This window comes from Passer domesticus, chromosome 10, assembly GCF_036417665.1.
Source record: "Passer domesticus isolate bPasDom1 chromosome 10, bPasDom1.hap1, whole genome shotgun sequence".
In the NCBI taxonomy this organism is placed as follows: domain Eukaryota; kingdom Metazoa; phylum Chordata; class Aves; order Passeriformes; family Passeridae; genus Passer; species Passer domesticus.
The window spans coordinates 38,005,050-38,024,012 of NC_087483.1; the positions used below are offsets into that span (position 1 = coordinate 38,005,050).

The following is an 18,963-nucleotide window of genomic DNA, read 5'->3' on the forward strand; positions in this document are numbered from 1 at the left end:
TTACCCTCTTCACAACTTTTTCCCAATTATCCTCTCCAGTCTATTTGTTTCCCTCCATGACATCCAATCATATTTTGGTTGAAGTGCTGATAAATGACTCTATTTCTTTTGTCTATAAAATTAGTAACCTAATCAAAGGCAGGAAATGAAATATTTGTCATCCTAGAATAATCTACCTTTCTGAAAAAAAAAACCAAAACCCTTAAAACCAAACCCAGATGCATTTATCCCATATTCCATTTCTCTGCATTTCCAAGCCTTTTTTCTACTCCTTCAGGTTGCTTTCAACAGCTTTGCATATTTCCAAAACTCGTATTTGCTGATACTGTGTTTCTCTTCATATTCTTAGGAATTCAATTTGCATTTGCTGTTCCACATTTATACCATTCCTAATTTCACAGCTTCATTACTGATCTCCTCTCTCTGACTTGCAGTTTCCCACGTTGGTTATTTCAGATTCAGGAGTGAGAACTGTCCACTTCCACATCTCTGCTTGTCTGAGCACATCAGCCTTTGGAATTCTGGTTTACCCAGGGTGTTGCAAACAGTTTTTCCTGCCCTTTGATTAGCAATATTTGCCCTAAGATTCAGGCTAATCAGTCACATTGAAAGCTAAAGTGGGAGATTAATTTGAGGGAGATTGATTTCCTTCCAAAGAGAGAATGACTTGGGTTTTTGCCTTTCCGTGTACTTTTGAGGGAGGCTGAAGAGTCCTGGCTACTTTTTCATGTGATCTTTTATGACTCTCAGTTTATTACACATTCTGACCTCTAATAAATCCATTAACTTTGATTATCAATATTTAGCCTTATTTTAGTGCTCTGTGCTTATCTTTAAATGCTAAGCTATTTTATCTAGATAGTCCCAACACAGTTGGGACTGAGACATTAAGAAGCCAAGTTAAACTTCCAGAGTTTTTAAACTACTTTAGAAATGTCAAAACAGGCAAATGGGAAAAATTTTGGAAGGTACATTAATGAGAAGAAGCAGTGATGAAAATCTGCTTGCAAGGAAAATGGGTTGTCTGTAACTCGATAAAGAGAGCTATTAAATAAAATTGTTTTTAAAAGTCATAGTAGTAAGAGTTATTGCAGAACTAAATATTCAAAGAAAGCAATCACAGCATTTGAGGTCAGAGTGACTGCATTAACACCCTTGGGGGTTTTTTCCTACCTTCAAAATTTTTAATATGTTTTGCTCATCAGAAATTGATACATTATTTAATCAGTTAATTTCTTGCAAAGGAACATTTTCTCATTTATAATGAAGCCTCATGTGAGATTCATTTATGCTGTGGCTATCCTGTTTAATTTATCTCTAAGGTTCTAAGTTCTAAAATTGCTTTAGTTTTAACTTTTGTTTTTGTTATCAGAGTTTTTTTGAGAATCTAATTTTTAACTATTTCCTTTCCTATAGAATATATATAAACGATAAACATGTACCATTTGCTTTGTATTTAACCCAACAGAAAAAAGATGCAAATCTGCATTATGACAAAAATATTTGCTGTGTAATTCTATTAAAAAGATTCCTACTTTATAATATGGGAAAGAAAGTCCCAGAGCTGTACTAAAATTTTGTATGTGACTTGAGAAATTAAATTTGCTGTTGCATTCATTTAGCACTGAAAAAAATAATGTTCAGCAGATGCTTCCAAATCCACTTCCCTTTCATATTATTACATTTTAAAGTCATAATCTTTATATAAAATATGCATTTTTTTACTGTCACCTTTCATATAAGGAGTGATAAGGAAATATCTGTATAAAACATGTACACTTACTAATGTCAAGGTGAACTCTGGCTGTTTCTAAAAGACAACTCCAATATAATATTTTTAATAGAGTTTCAGCAAGGTAGGGGTATAAATGGCTTAAAGGGATGATAACACGCCCAAGTGAACTTTGTCAGATATAGAGAATAATGTATCACATTATGGTTTAAAGAGGCTCCTTGCGGTTTTTAAACCCACCATTTTTCTGGCCAAATTGGCCAAAATAAGCATGTCTTTATTTACATAATTTCCAACAAAAATGACTTGAATCACTGATGGAGACGTTGTGCTCTGCTTCTCTTTTCACATTGTTTATCAGCAGATGTCAGATTGTGTTACTCTTTTTTTATTATTCTAAATCTACCCAGGCTAGAGCACAGCACATGTCCCAGTGGCCTTTGGTGCCTTGAGAGATAAAATTGTTCATAAACCATCCAGAACGTGCCTTCTGTTATCAGAACAATTAGAGCAGGTTGACAAATGCAAAATGCACGAGCTCTTAGGTTAAATACATAATTGGTTGCTTTTGAAAATTGACATGAATTCTTGATTTTCCTTATCATCTTCCACAAAGCCAAAGCAATTATTCACAAGATGTTTTTGTATCCCAGAGAAACAGGGAATTTTTTGAGCTTTCCTCATGGCAGGCCACTTCGAAGGAATTTGGGTTTCCCTGATGCTGCCTGTAATCTTGTCACCAGGAGGCTGAGGTGGAGAGTAAGCACAATTCCTTCCACCTTCCCTTTCAGTTGTGACCTAGGTGGGGTCAGAGCTGTTGAGTGAGGGGAGGAGGGAATTACATTTGGAAGGTTTGTTCAGTAGTGGGGAAACCAACACAAGTCTCTTTTTCTTTAGAATCCAGACCAGAACCACTGAGGAACTTGGAAGCAGTGCTTTGACCCTCTGGAGAAACAGCTTCCCTCTAAGGATGAAGAGTGTGAGAAAGGCAAGCTTTAGTTTCTGGCACGATTGTTTTGGAGAACTGGCAAAGCTGCTGCAAAGGTGCTCTGTTTGTTCAGCATTGGAATAAATCAGAGGGCCTCAGGAGACTTCCCTGAAACAGGGGAGTTTATGTTGTTTTTTGGTTTTCATTTGCTGGGATATTTTTTAAAAAAGTCTGCAATCTCTGGAGACCAGGTGCTTGAAATAAAATAATAAATGTGGGTTTGAAGAAGCCTGGCTTGGAGGAATTATATTGTTTTTTTATTTGACCAGAAACTCAGGACAGGGGCATGAGTTTGCAATTAAGTTTGCCATGTATTCCAGTCAATGCTGCTTAGCTTTGCCTTTTGCTCTGAAACCCATCTCAGTCAGGGCAAGACGCCTAAAAATGGTGCAGTGAGACCAGCTGGGTTATCTAAGGAGATCAGCATTTATTTTTGAGGGACCTATTGAATTTCTGTATCAGGTCACACCAGTTTGTGCTGTGTTGACCTCAGACTTCACCATCCAGCTCAGGGCATAGATACCTGTATGAAAATTATAATACACCAGGGAAAGTTACATAACCTTTGATAGAACTGGAACAGAACAACTTTCCTCAGTTCTGGAAAGGGTGGCAGAAATCTGCCTAGGTTGGTCTTGAGAGTACAGGAGTCCAAAATTGCACCTTGGGGTATCACCAATATCACCAGGCCTGGAGCTGCTGGACTGAACAGGAGACATCCCCCCTCTGCTCACGGGGAGACAAAGCTGTAAGCTTGGTGTGACTGGGAGATGAGGAACAGAGTGTTCCTGCTGCTGACTGGAGAGCTTTCCTTTCACTTACAGCAGAAAGAGGCATATATATGTCTTGTTGCATTCATTTTTATCCGCTGAGTCTTTGACAAATCTATCATGCTCTCATTTTTCTTGCAGAGATCTGTCAATTTTTTATGGTTGTAAAACTAAGTTGAAAAGACCCATGAAAGCCTCTGCCAATTTTAAAAGTTTCAGAGTTATAGAAAGAAAGATTTGACAGATCAATTTTTCTTTTCTTTTGAGAGTGGAATCAGGAGGGAAGAAGACAAGAAAATATCTAGGTGGATGAGAAAAGTTAGGTTTCTTAAATCAAAAGACATTCTTCAGAAGTGTTCCCAAAATTAAAACCTTAACAGACTTTAATCTGAAGATTAGTGGAGGCTGTGACTTTTCAGCCAGCCAATGTTGTCAATAAAGTAATGAATTAAGGAAAACAATATTTGTGGGATTAAGTAATTTATAAAAGATTGGTATTTTGTGCCATCACATAATTCCCTCCTTATTCTCACATCATATAAGGCACATTTTAGCCAGATTGAAAATATTTAAGTGTAGCAAGTAGAAATTTCCAATGGTTTTGTTCAAAATTCATTATAGGCATCAAACCCATTGGTATAAACAGGTAGTTTATACTCTCCTTTCTCATCAGTACTGATGCTGCAGTCATTTCAGGGCAATAGTGGACATAAATATAGGCAGGTGAAATCTGACATACACAGACTTCAAAGTTATGTCCAAAAGCTTTGAAGTTACCAGGGATCCTTGTTTAGTAATTGCAATTTCCACAAGCTGACAGCATTTGTAACAGTTTTCTAGAAACTTACCATGGTTAATTTTCTATGATAACCAATATTCAGGATAAAATCAATTGATACAAGTGCTTAACAGAATAAATTTTGCAAGACAACCCTTACTATAAGGAGTAGATGGGTGCTGGGACATGAAAAAGAGAAAAAATAGTTATAGTGAGGAGACTTATGTCTGCTCTCTTTGTCTGACCTGCTGTCCAGACATTTATGGATTTCTTTTCAGGGGTTAAGAAGAATAGTTTGGATAACATACTTTTTATAAGTTGACTTACATTTATAGTATTGGAATATTGTGACATATTAAGAGCTTTCAATCTGAGAAAAGATGGAAAACACTTATTTAGCTGTTCAACTGAACAAAGCAGCGGGGTCATGCAGTTAGATGTGATTGCCTGCTAGGATATGGAAATTTCTTCATCTCACAAGAGAGCCAGAGTGCCACAGATGAGGTTGTTACATCCATGATGACTTTTTTATTTCCTGTGCTTTTCCTGCAGTGTCACATCTGGCACATGTTGCCTAGGCTGTTTGCACACACCAAACTTTTCTTGCTGCTGCATCCCCAGAGTGTGCAGGTTCTTATCTGTGAGGGCTGGCAGTGCTGTATCCTGCTATTGCTCATCAGGGCAGAGAGAGTTAGCTAGTGCCTCTTCCCTTCTATTTGTGACTGCCTAATGAGACTCAAAATATGATCAGTCACTCTGCAGATCGTGTTCAGTATTAAAAGCAAATCACTGACTGTAGGCAGGAGGTCATTCAGCATTGCCACTAACAGCTTTTGATATTTCTGCATTAAAACCCAAGCCAAGCATTATAGGCACTGAACCATCTGCAGGCCTAAGTAGGCTTATTGTTGCTTAACTTCTTAGTGCAAATGAAGAGGTCTGTTATGTACTTCTGACTGCTTTTGTGTGAATCCTCTGCTGCTCTCACTGCTGTGTCAGAGTTGAATGAGATGCAAAGAGGTTCTTTTATTTTATGAAGTGTGTGTTGCTGCTCTCTGCTTCCTCGCAGCAACGTGATCCGACAATGAAAGCAATGGCTCTTCCTAAGAGAATGTCAATAGTTTTCCAGAGTAGCCTGTTGTCCCTGTAACCTGGTCCCAGTGGTTCAGTTGTCTGTGATCCAGGATGCAGCAATGTTTGTGCAACCCCAGCTCAGACTTCTGAGAAACCTGCTAACCTGATGGCAAGAGCTGGAAAAGCCTACACAGAATAGAGCTGTGCAAAGAAACAAGGTGAAACTGCAGAGATAAGGTTGGTGAGAAGGGCATAATTGGCAGCTCAAGGATTCAAAAGGAAAAAAAAAACATGGAAAAATACACAGTTCTAAGAAGAAAATAAGAGCTAAGATGGCAGCTTTGCAGCATCAAGGTTCAACCTGTCCCAAGGACAAATAGAGAAAAGCCTCCTCACATGATCCTCCTGGCTGGCAAATGTTGTTTGGAGCAGTCATCTGGACTCATCTCTGGAGCAGTGAACTTCTCAAGGGTTGGATGGGTAGCTCATTACTCCTAGCAGTTGTTTTTGTGTATTGGACAGTAATGAACTGGTTTGTACTTTTACATGGTGTGTCCTCTGCTTCCTGAATCTCTTTGTGCCTGTTAGAAGCTGCCTAAAGTGACCCAGGGTGTGAGTGTTATATACCCAATAATTTGACTGCAGAGCACACTGATCAAATCATGCCTTTGCTTTATCTAAGCCGATTATCTCATGCCTCATCTTTTTTTCCTCCTTTTTAATTCCTACTTCTCCTTCAAGATGAGGCCAGGTTATTAAAAATAATCTTTGGTGCTTTTGAAGCCCAGTGCAGCACTGCTGGCTTCTGCAGCTGCACTACCTCTTTGTAATCCAGGCCTGATTTTTGAGACGTGGCTTCATTTCCAAAGCATTGGTGAATGCAGGGGAAGTACAAGAGGGACAGATGCTATAATTGAAACTTTTCTGGCAGTGTAAGAACTGAGAAGTTGTTTTATAAACAGTTACTGAGAAGTTGTTTTATAAACAGTTAAATGAAATAGTTTTGTAAGTACAGTAACTTGCATAAGGACAAGGGCTGCCCAATGCAGGCAATGTCAGAAAATATACCCTATGAAAGACTGGGTGAAACCTGTGACATTTTTTAACAGTAAAATTATGAGGGCTTAAACAGAAGAGTGAAGTATTTTGTTCTTGATGTGGAGCAGCTTTAACCTTCTAGCAGTGATAGTGTTGGCTATAGAGTGTATGGAGTGTAAAGTGCATTTCCACCTCCAGCACTGCCACACAAACCGGGTTTCCAACAATTTTCCGAAGCCAAATCTTGCCTGAGGTTTCTGTGTCTGTAACAGAGACTTCATCAGGCCAGCACTCACTACTGTGTTTGGGTTGCTGAACTGAAGGAACTTCATTGCTAAAATGTTCCACTGATGGCATCTGGCACGACTATGGAAGCTCACTGAAGGTGTGATACACAATATATGTTATTAACCTAATCAAATTATAAGGGCTCTGGAGCTAAAAGGTGCTTATAAGTGAGCAGTCATATAATTTGTCATGGATGGAAAAAGCCCTAACTAAACACCAGCTTCTCTGAATTTAGAATTTAAGTGATTTTTTTTTTGATAACAAACTTTTTTTTGCTGAAGGTCTGAAGGAAAACTGGGAGATACAGGCAAAGCAGGCTGCCAGAGAGCATTTTGTCTCAGAAGGGTATTCAAGACAGGACTAAATCCTTTCCAGACACAGGCTCAATCAAGAAAAGTGTTACATGTTGTAGCCTGAAAAAGCTGATTGCAAACACTAGAAGTTGCACATCCATATGAACATTGCCAAAATTAAATATATTCTTCCTACTCACACACTTCTCTAGAAATTAATTCTCATTTGTAGGTCCTATATTTGCTTCTTAGTAGTGAGGTCAGAGAGTGAGAATATGACTCCTCATAAAGTTTGATCTGTTTTTTTCTAGCTGCATTTAGGTGCCAATTAGCCTAAACATTTGAAACTGTCTAGATCAGATATCATTACCTACAACTCAATGGCTGTTCTTTTAGCTGGACACAGCACAATTATATTATTGCCTCTGCTAAATTGTGCCTCAATTTCTTGCATGTTTCTGTGTCCAGGACTCTTTCCCATGCATAAATTCCCATTCAAATTTATGCCAAATTCTGCTTATTTTGATGGTATCATAATTTGTCCATACAGAAAATATTATTTCTATATAACTTTTATTATATAGATATATGTGTATATATATCTATATATATAATATTTAGATTATATATACAAATATACACATATATCTTCCATATAAATATAGATACCTGTGAAGAAACTTCTGTTATGCTACTTTATCCACTCTGCTTTAACTCTACTATTAAACTTCTGCTGTGTTAATTTTCCTTAACTTTGAGTGTAATCTTTGAATTTCTAATACTACAGAGAAACTTTGAACATTTCTGAAGGCAGATAAATTAGACTGGTTGTAGGGAAGGAGGTTTTGCAATCTATTTGTGCTGAGATATGTTCCAGCAGAGGTTAAACTGGGCTATGATGTGAGGAGGCAGAAAGCTGGCTTGTACCTTTGGGGACAGCTGGTGAATTCTGGCATGCCTGCTCATGCACTATTAGCACTATTTAAATATATAATGACATTAGATCCTGTTGCCCCTCTTTTAACCTTATCTTTGTTAAATGCTGCTTCAGGGAAGATCCTTCCCTCTCCCCAGTGTTATACATCAAATTTATTAAGATCTGAAGAAATACAGGAGAATACACCTGGAGAGAGAAGTCAGGGAGGAAATAGAGATTAATGGTAAAGTAATAAGGAAAAAGAGGTCATAAAAAAGAAATCAGAGGATGGGAAAATTATCAAAGACATAAATAATTGTATTGTCAGTTGCCATGTTGCCTATAAGGTGTGCTCAGAAACTGCCGAGCAATAGTTGCAGGTAGGATATAATGCAGCAGCATTAGAAACTGGAGAAGTGGAAAATGTCCTGTGTTTCCCTCTATTTACAGGTTTAGGTTGATGCAGACTTTTACTGTCATTCTTTGCTATAATTGATGCCATTTTAATTGTCATTACCCTGGGATATTTAAATCCCAGCATCATTTTACTCCATTAATACTGCTTAGCAATACAAAGGATTTTTGCAGCCTTTGCAGTTCATCTGTTGCAACTCAAAGCACACCAAATTTCAAAGGCATATTGAAATTTGGATTTTTTGAGATCGTCTGTGGCAATAATTGCCTAATACAAAGTGATGCTCTCCATGGATGAGCAGCTGGTTTCAACTTCTGTTCCTTGACAGATGGACCTTTGGAGATTAAATAACCTGAGGAGCTGTCAGGGGAAGCTTGGGGAAGCACATGCTCCTCTTGACAGACCCTGGGAGTCCTGGGGCAGCAGGACTGGGTGGGGAGAGGCCCTGATCTCTCCCAGAGCTCAGAGGCTTGAAGGAGCCTGTGGCTCAAGCACAGGATTCACAGGCAGTGCTTCCATCAGTGCTGTGCCCTCCAGTATCCTGCCTCTGGCGTGGGAGCCATGGCCACTACCCTCACAGGCTCAAAACACGTCTTTAAAAACATCTGTGAGCTCTCACGTGCCCTTCTGAGGCCTTGTTTTATTAAGATCAATTGTGAGATATGTTGTAATTTAAAAGCACTATGTTGTTTGACAATAGGGTTTTCTTTCCCCACAGTGCTGAAGCAGCTCCTGCTTGCAATGAGGAAAAAGTGCAATTTTAGCTGTTTCTGAGGGACAGAATAAGGCTAATGAAATCATGTCAGGTAAGAAAAACACACCAGCAACGTAAAATAAGTTCTTGTTTCTTTAGCATTTATTTTGAAATGACCAAGTAGTTCTGGTTGTAGAACCAGCACGACATAGGAGATGCATGAACTGTTTGTTGACTCTTAGCATTTTTATAAAAATTTCAGAAAAATACACTGTTAAGCTTCTATATTGTCAGAAAGTGAAAGGTAGGACAGAGGAGCTTTCTATCCACTGTGAAAACTCTGTTATAAATACACCCTAAACTTGCAAACCTGAAAAAACCACATCAGGTAAATTGAAATAAACCTTGTGTACAGAAATACACTTTTTTATGTTGCCCACAGCATTTAATATAATAACTTACTTGGAGAAACAAACTAGATTGCAAGTGCAAATAGCTGTGTACATTTTCTGAAGCCCATTTTGGTTTTGGGAATGTAAAAAATTAGGAATTTGGAATGAATGAAATATGTACATGATACTAACTTGGGAATTGTTTCCATTTAAATTATCATATGAAAAGCTGTTGAGAGAGAAGTGAAATTTTGGAATTCATTATATTAAATTTTGTTAGGTGTATACTCCTGGATACACTGCTGCATCATTTTATACAGGTAGGAAAGAGAGAAAATATATATGTGTGTGTATTGCTTGATAGCAGGAAAGTACCCTGTGTAGTCAAGAACTGTGAAGAGGCAGGGACACAAGAATTGGTTTTGTTGCTAGAACTGATGCCTTGAACTTCAGATACAGGGCTGGAATTCCAAACGTTTGCAAACCTTTCTGAGTATCTGTACCAAGATACTTTGTCTAGATTATCTCTGCTTTACAGAAATCTTTTAATTTCTGCTGGACTTTTGTTTGAGGAAAAAAAAATTCTCAACCAAACACCAAACCCAGAATCACAGAAAGCTTTACAGTTTGACTCAGGCCCTGAAGGATTTTATAAGAGACATGACTGCAGTGTTTTGCTGGGAAAGGTATGAAGGAATAGGGGTTTACAAAGAACCAGCTGTTTCTGCCTGGGAGTTTGTTTCTCCTGTAGGAATTTTGGCAGTCTGTGTGCTAAGCAGCCACATGCTGCCATCTACTGACAACAGGCCTCTGCAACAAATAGTGTCAGAACTCCATAACTTCCTTGAATTCATACACTGCAGGAGAAAACCCAGTAACTAAAATACAAAGTGGAACAAAACAAAACAAAAAATTGTTTGGAGTGAAAAAGACTACAATGAAAGTGAGGGAAACAAGTGCTATAAATCACAATTCTGCACAACTCCTATATATTCAGGATGTAAAAGTTGTAGTTCATGTGAGAATAAAAATATGGGTGAGAAGAAATAAATTCTTTATGAATAAATTTCATGTTTTTCCCAACGCACTGAAAACAAGAGAAATATTCTGCATTTCCCTAAAGGGAGATACTTGAGATTGAGATAGTTCTACAGTTGTGCAAAGGGGACAGTTGTGAGAATGTGTGCAGCCAACACGACTTAGTGTGGAAGAGATTCAGTGGGAAAAATGACATTTGTAATCCCCTCTGAACGTTTTTAACTTCTCGTACTTGGATGAATAATGTGTCTTCCCACTTTTAACTCTCTCTTGGGAGCAGGTCTGCAAGGAATGAGGGCTTGCATCTGTGATATGCAGTCAACACATCATCTGGGGAGAACATGAAAGCAGCAAGCACTCTTCAGTGCCTTTAATGAAGTATTCTGAAAACTGGTTTTCAGTGCATGACCTGTTTTGGTTTCCCAGGCTGCTGTACAAGATGCTAAGGCAGGCAGTGGGAGGGAAGATGCTGTGCTTCTATGAGAGTTTCCTGCTTTTTCCTAAATATTTTGTATGTGAATGAAGAAATACATTTCAATGAAAAAGGAACCTATAAAAAAATCCTGACAAGTGCATGTTGACCAGAAAGTAAAATCATCCTGTTTATATCACTCCTGCCATCTGCCACTGGAGAGCTGATGCAGTTGCATTTGCAGAAGAGGAATCCCTCTCCAAATTGGTAAATGTGAAACAAACATTTTCTTAAAACAGCTTAAAATCTCTGTGTTCACTTGAATATTTGTTGCCATGAAGGTCACATTCTGTTCTGTTTCTTGTTTAGGACATATCCATTTTTTGGAACTTCCCATGCACATGTGAATGTATGTTTTTGAATGAATACATGCAATGCTGGCACAGGTTCTCCTATAATTTGAAACAGTGAATTTATTTGCTAAAATTTATAATTCTGACCAATGAGGAACCCTGGAAAGCACTTTCATGAGTAACCTTCAGTGTTTTTTTCCTTATCTCAATCAGAATACTATTACAAATACTAACTGTATTTTAGACAGCCACAGATAGTATCTGTAGTTGGATAGAGGAGTAAATTCTTTGATGCAGATTAAAGATTAGGAATAAGGCTTGTAGGCTGACCTTCCTTTGATGCATCTTGGCTCCCTATTAATTTTTTGGTGTTATTTTACCATGCTAATACCTGGATTTTGTGACACTACTTTACAACTGGGTGTTGATAGTGCCCAGTATGTAGTCTGAGACCTGGGTGAAATCTGGATAATTGGAAATTGGACCTGCAAATGTTCAAAGTTTGGTTGAGGAAAGGCTAAGCAGAAACAGGAGTGGGATCTGCCTCTTTCTGTGTTTGTCAATGCTGCCAGCAAGGTTTGTAACCTTTGTGTAACCAGAATTGTTTAAATTCCTGACACTTCTGGCTGCCTGTAGACTGCCAAATCACAGCAGTGAGCTGGGAAAGGTGTTGGTTATGGAAGGTTCCTCCCTTTTTGGTGGCTTTCTCTTCCACCCTTGTTTGGCTGAAGGAGCACAACAATTCCTGAATGATATCCATCTGCTTATCAAACTTTCCCATAGAAACTCAGCACTACTGTGATAGACCAGTTATCCAAGGCTGTGTCCTGATTCAGTTTCAGAGTAGAATTGCACAGGACATGTGGACTGGTCAGAAGGCAAACCTGGCTTCCATCTGAGTGGATTTCTATGTATTTGTTTGTATCTGTTTGGGGGTTAAAGAATTTGCCTCAGAGATGTCTGCATGAGGACAACCTCAGCAAAGATGCCTGCACTTCTGTGATATAAAAAGACCCTTTTGCTTTTCCACTCCTTTGGCCTCTTGCTTTTCTTCCTGCTAGGATCCAACTGTTGGAGTTCCCTATATAAAGTTTATAATTTTATTCAGACTTTCAGGGTGAGGGTGAGGACATACGAGTATCTTCCCTACTCTTTTTGGGTGAAGTCCAAAACTGGATGGCACCTGTTTTCTAGATCTCGATGGGCTGCAATCCAAGTTGATAGTTGATGGAAATGCCAGGAACAGCTGATCTGGAAGCAAGGACTGTCAAAACAGTCATGGCTTACAACCTTAAACCCATTTTTAGCACCAAACAAATAATGTTCTGTTATACGGAGGAACAGCAAGCCTCATGTTTTCTTTCTGTGATTTTGTCTTGAAATTTTGTTGTGAATTATATCAAATACTGCTGCTTTCAAATGTCAAATGCATGTACTGGTACAGTCATAAAATTAAGCCTTGATCTGAACCTGCCCTACACCTAAACTCAGATCTGATTCAGGCTGTTTCTGATGAACAAAAATAGTAGGAGTTGGATTATGAAAAAGATACAAGCTTGTTCTAAATTGACCTCTTACTGAAGAACATTGTGAAAGAAGTTGAACCCTATGCCATGATTCTTGTAAGTCCTGCTCTAAAGGTACAGATCAGCCAAGTACAGAAACGTACACATTTTTACTGCTGTGCCCAGCCCTAGGTCATTTCAATATGACTTTGTTCTGTATTAGAGCCTGTGCTTTCTCATGCTAAATATTTCCTCAGCTTTTGTATGTGGCATCCTGGGAAAATAGAAGGTATAAGAGGTGCCATGGTGGTGAAAATTTTGTAGAAGTGTTGCTCTCTTGTCTGGTTTTTATCAGACCCTGTGGATACTGGGCTGGTGGGCTTCTCTGGTAACAAGGCAAGCTCTTGTAGTGCTAATCAGGTTTTAAGCTGAGAGTTTGGTTAAATTTATGGGGCAGAGTATTTTATTGATAGAAGAGCTTGCCAGACCTCTTTGGCAATGCTCTCTTTTCACTTAAAGACCTTGGTGTAAATCTTTTTAATGCGTCAGCTACAAAAAAAAATCAGAGAGGAACTTTCCCCACTTCTTACCATTGCACTATCATCTGTGTAAATCATCTTGCTTACTCATTCTCTTAGTTACTTTAGATTGTTAGTCTTAATGACAGGACTGCAGTAAAAGTGGGGGAAAAAAGTATTTTAAACTGTCATTAGTCCATAAAACTTTGATCATTTATAGTAAGTGGGAATTCATCTTGGACTTTTAAGAGAATGGAGAGGTCAGTCAGAGCATCCCTACTCAGTTGTGCACCTGTGTAATGAAGCACACCTCAAGGGAAAAATAGAAGATGGAAATGTAATTATTAAATGTTCTAAGACTTGGATACAGCTAATTTTTAATTTATAACATATGATGCAAGAATAAGCACTAAGGGTTTTTCTCCTTGAACTTTTCCTGTACTTGAGAATTGCATATCTAGAGTTATTTTAGTGGCCCAAATTTTGCAGTAAATAATTTCAGAGTTATGATTGTTATCATTCAGCAGTTCCTGAAGTGTAAATGCTGTGCTCATTGCAGTAGTGCAAAAGGACTTTTTGTTTCATATTCATTACTTACATTTATGTTTAATATCTGTGACCATGTGAGGGAAGCTCTTGCAGGGTGAATGTGGGTGCAGTGCAGAGAAATCTTACAATAGCATTAGCATTTTTCTAGTTAAATCTTTAGAAAAGCTTTTAGTGAGACAGCAAGTCTTTCCTGGACCTTGTGCTATATTGACATGAACTTCAGCCACAGCCTCTGTGTTTGCCAAGCTTTACTGCTATTGATAAACTGCAATGCATGACCAGACCAAAGTTCTAAAAAGAGATTTTTGCTGTGGATTTTAAGATATATCATTTGACAGGTTAAGAGTTGGTCACTTGAAATGCCAATACTCTATAAATGAATCTCTTTGAACTTTCAGATGAATTTTGGATTACCTGAAGACATTTAAGTACTGCTGAAGTGTGCAGGTCTCCTTCAATTAAAAGGCTTTGGGAGTTCAAAGCACTGCATAAGTATTTAGGAACTTGTCTCTTAAAACTGAGAGGGGTGTATTGTGATCTTTAATGAATATAAGTTATTTTATGTGCTGAAGTATTGGGTTAGAAGTATGTGTGTATTCTGGTTGCTTTGTTGGTGTTTTTTCTTTTTAATACATATATTTTACAGCAAACCTGTAGTTTCCTTCTTGCCATTCTGTCAAGCATTAATCCGGTTCACTCAGTGACTTTATCCCACTCTTTCCAAATTCTATTTAGACTATTTTCATTGTTCTTACTTTCTGCACAAAGAGCTAATTGTTACAATCAGATGAAAATATGATTATCTCTTTAAAATGAGGAGAATATATAAAATACACTGTTATACCTGCTACAAAAGGTTGGATTTGGGATGCTGCTGGACTTTGTGTAGCCAGTATATTTAGAAACAGTGCAGCACGAGACTCGTATTCTGCACTTTCATTTTGCTGTTCTTCTTGCATAAAAATTAACAAGGTTTTACAGGAGTAACCATCCATGCAGAACAAACCAGCACATGGAAGATCTTCCTTAAACACTCACACAACTTTTGGGCAAATGCAGGCATTGTTTTGAGCAGAACAGTACCTGGTGTGCACTGTGCTGAAGAGCTTTGCTGTGTTCCTTTTTCCCTGATCATTTATAGGAAGTCAGGATGCACAAAAGAAGAGGAAAGCAGTGGATAAATATTCTTATTGAATCTGAACCTGGGTTGGGGATAATTATTTTGAAGTATTAGAACTCAGTTTATAATATATGCATTTCAAAGGTCTTGTTCCTAGCTTGCTTTATTTAGCATCCTCACAAATAGTTTTTTATTATTGATTTTGTTGTTATGCTTTCCTACAAGGTTTACTAGATGTACTGGAGGTGTCCTTCATACAATTTCATTTTCTTTTATTGTCTCCCCTAGGACATCATTATCCTTTGAATAAGCACAGAAAACTCTGTTCTCCTTCTCCTCTTTGGATTTATTCCATACTCTTTATTTCTATTTGAATGACAAGATTGGTCAGGGAATTCAGAATCAAGACTTTGCTTCACATTCTCTTCTTTGCCCAACAGTATTGCAGCAAATATTATCCTCAAGGTGCAGTAAAATGAGACAGGAATGCATCCTGACAAAACAGTAAGGCCACATGTGAGTGGCTGGAATGTATCACATCACAAAATGGTGTGAAAATGTCCCTCAACTCCAAAGAGATGGTTTGGAAAGGTTTGCAGTCAGAATTGCTTTGTGAGGAGGAAGGATGTCAGAATTAGAATAAGATATCCAGAAAGTAGGAGAAAACTCTTTTTGGGTTTATTCTTCTTGTGGATCCCTTATCCTTTTCTGTCCACTCTATCTTACTGTGTAGTCTGAATCCTACTTTGCATTTATTAAGAAAACTCCTTAAAAATGAAGTTATATGCAGTGAGCAAGCAATTTCACTTCAGTCATGGGAAAGAGAACAACAGAAAGTCTTCTTTCAGCTTGTTCATCCTAAAGGGATGGATGGTTTCTGCCATGGTTTCAGGAAAAAGAGGTACCTGAATAGCACATTTACTACTGACCCTGATATTTTAATGAGTTTACGAGAGAAGAAAGAAAAATAAAGTAGAAAAACCTTTAAATTAAAAAGCTGAGCAAGAAGAACTTTTCATCCTCATTTTATTTGTTCTCTAAACTTTGACTATTAGAAAGAGAAAAAAAAAAAATCCATATTTCATCTGGAGCAGGAAAGAAGGAGAAAATTGTCAGACCTTTCAAAAAAAACCCCAAAAAACCAAACAAAAAGCAAGCTGAAAGGCATCCTCTTAGTGCAGATGTCAGGGATGAGCTTTAATTGCAAGGACGCAAACAAAAAATTGCAGAGTTTCTTGAAATTGGTGCATCACATAAAAGCAGAATCAGACTGCACTGGCATTGCAAAGGGTCTTTTCTTTAGTTTTAATTGTTTTTTAATATAAACACAGTTTACTCAGATTTAATTGTATGCTGCTAGTCCTGGTTTAAGCCATGAACTCTCACTCTACTGGAAGCATCAGAGAAGGGTTTAAGTGAGAAGCACTTTTAGCAAAACTCTTGCTGCTCCTCTGCTTTGGTATTGTGTCAAACCCCTAATGTTTACTGCCTTATTATGCATTTGTGTTTGAATGAGCAGCTTAGCGAGGCTCCATCTGCTCCCTCCTGGTGGAGCCCAGGAGGATGTGAAGGATTGGGTTTCAGTGTTTGAAGAGTAGTAGATGACTCCAGTGCTGTGGCCAACACTGCCTGCCCTCAGCCCATAGCTCTGCAGATTAACTGGCATTAGTGCAAGCATTCACAGCTGCACATGGAATATTACAGAAAACACCAGGGCTCAGGCTTCCACTTGCATATGCTCATTTGCCTGCAAATATGGCTAGAGCCTTGTTCTGGTTTCCTTTTTTCTTCTTTTTCTTTCTTTTTTTTTTTCCCCTTTCTATTTTCTCTCTTGAAAAAATATACAAGTAAAAGCTCTTCTGGTCACTGTACAGGACCATCCTGTTTATATCCATTTACCTGCATTATATATGCATTAAATCAAACCTTTCAAGGTGTGTTCTAAAGACTCACAAACTACTGAGGTCATAGTCATGAATTTGTAGTTCCCAATGACTCAGTTCAACCTTTTAAAGCACACACAGTGTATTTTCTCTTTTCAAGCCTGAATTAGGTTAGTTAGAGAAATCACGCCATCAGACTTTATTAATGGTGACTGTTGGATATGTTGAAATTGAGAACATCAAGCTTTACTTTCCCTTTGGGTTCAGTATCCATTCCTCAGTCTCACTGCAGTTCAATGTCTTCACTCAGACCTTGAGTATGGTCACCTTGGTCAGTATTCAGAGATTAACTTGGGTGTCTCAATCTAGAACTATAAATGTATGCTTATTTCCTTGTTCTCTTACATATTACTGGAGAATATTTCTATATTTTGCTCCAGACTCTCATTCTGTGTAATTTTTTATAATTTTCACCATTTTCTCTTGAATCATATTTGATCCTGAGAAGGAAGAAGATTTCTTTGCAGAAAGAAAGGTCTTTTTTTGTTTTTATTCCCTGTAGCCTCTGCATATTTATAACACCATTCTGGGGTGGGTTTAGCTCAGTGTGAGACTCTTTTTTACCAGCTTTTAATCTTTACTTGAAACAGAAGTGCCAAGTATATTTTGAATTTAAACCCCTTCTAAAGCTAAAAGATGGTTTTGGCCCACTAATAGGTAGTAGTTTCAAAAGGTTAAGCTGCCTGGAAAATGTGACACGATGTACTTATAAAATTAGGGATGAATCCAGCCTGTATAAATGCAGGTTTTTGATGTACATTTTAAATGTACCACATCATGCAATTTAAAATCAGTCTTCTATGCTGGCATCCAGAACTGGCATAGATGACAGGCAGCTGCTGAGTCCAGCTCTTGTTTGTACTCCTGCAACCTTTACAGAAATGTCATGGCTGGGCACAGTGTTTGGTGCATTTGAAAGAACTCTTCTTCCTCTGAAAGGAGGCATGAAGAACATCTCAAAATTAAGTGGATTTTCCCACTTTGGACCTAATCTTATAACTGGTGCTGTGCTACCAGCCTGAGTCTCCAGACAGTCTGGAAACATCAGCTCAGTGCTGTGACAAATTCACAAGCCCTGTAATGTTGGGATGTCCTGGTTGCTACCAAACCACCGATCCTGCACGTGCTGCTTTCCTTCTGGCAGTGAATTCAGTTCTGCCTCTGAGGAGGGACACAGACCCTCCTCCCTCTGTGCTCCTGAAGGAGAGGCCACCTGCAGGGAATTGGGCTTGCTCCTAAGGCACTGTGGGTATGTGAGTGCTGGCTTTGGGGGAGAAACAGGAATTCCACCTACAGCTACCCCATTTCATCCTTTGGCTGGCTCGGCTTTGTCTGATAACACAAGGAGAGGCAGCAAGGAGTAGTTTTGCAGCATGCTGGGACACAATCCAGCTCTGGATGGGTTCTGTGTACTGCTGCAGGGAGCTGTCAAATTGTTGTGCCATTGCTGGTTGTACTATTTTGCTTGAGGATGTGTTCAGATTCTGTCTAAACAATAATTAAATTTCATTTGCAGGGGATGGCTGAATGTGTGGAAAGAGAGATAAAATAATCAAGGACACGATTATTCACAAAATCAATAGGAATTCTAATGGTCTTATAAAGTACCACTTCATTTCTTTCATAAAGCTGCTGGATTGTTCATATTTCATATTTTTCTCCTGTACAGGTCAATTAAATTTTAGGTAATTAAATACACTTTTTCACTCTTACTGGCCTTCAAAGGCTACTGTACATCACCAATTTATATAAACTACACTTGCACAGGCTATTTTTAACTTTCCATACTTGAGCAAAGTGCCTGGCTCTTGACCTTTGCAGGGTCACACCTGTGCCTATTACTGAGTAATAGCCAATTTGTTGCTCTGATCTGTGTTCTACATGTTTGATTAAACCTACACGCTAATCTGAGTTAATTTTATGTGGAGATACAGAATTATTTTTGTTGGAAGATCAGAGAGGTTTGTGTTAACAAATCAGATTTTTTTGCTAAGACTCACAATTGCTATGCCTGAAAACTTAAAGAGGAAATATCACTCTTCTATTATTTTGTGACTTTTTTAATAGTAAAATTTATTTCAGAATTGCAGTACCTCCATATATATGAAAATCTAAAACAGTGAAGCTCCTAATTTAAAAATATTAAA

The 18,963-nt window shown here is 38.1% G+C and overlaps 1 long non-coding RNA gene across 6 annotated transcripts in view; it reads left to right on the top strand.

Moving 5' to 3' along the window:
* LOC135309228 (uncharacterized) overlaps positions 1–18,963 on the top strand; it is a 217,214-nt gene that overhangs the window by 3,885 nt on the left and 194,366 nt on the right. For 5 of the 6 annotated variants that reach the window (XR_010369519.1, XR_010369521.1, XR_010369516.1 and 2 more), the window contains exons 2-3: positions 2,630–2,720; positions 9,011–9,098. This is a non-coding gene — a long non-coding RNA (uncharacterized LOC135309228). Of the gene's footprint in view, positions 1–2,629; positions 2,777–9,010; positions 9,099–18,963 lie in introns of all 6 variants that reach the window. The other variant, XR_010369518.1, reaches the window with a different exon arrangement.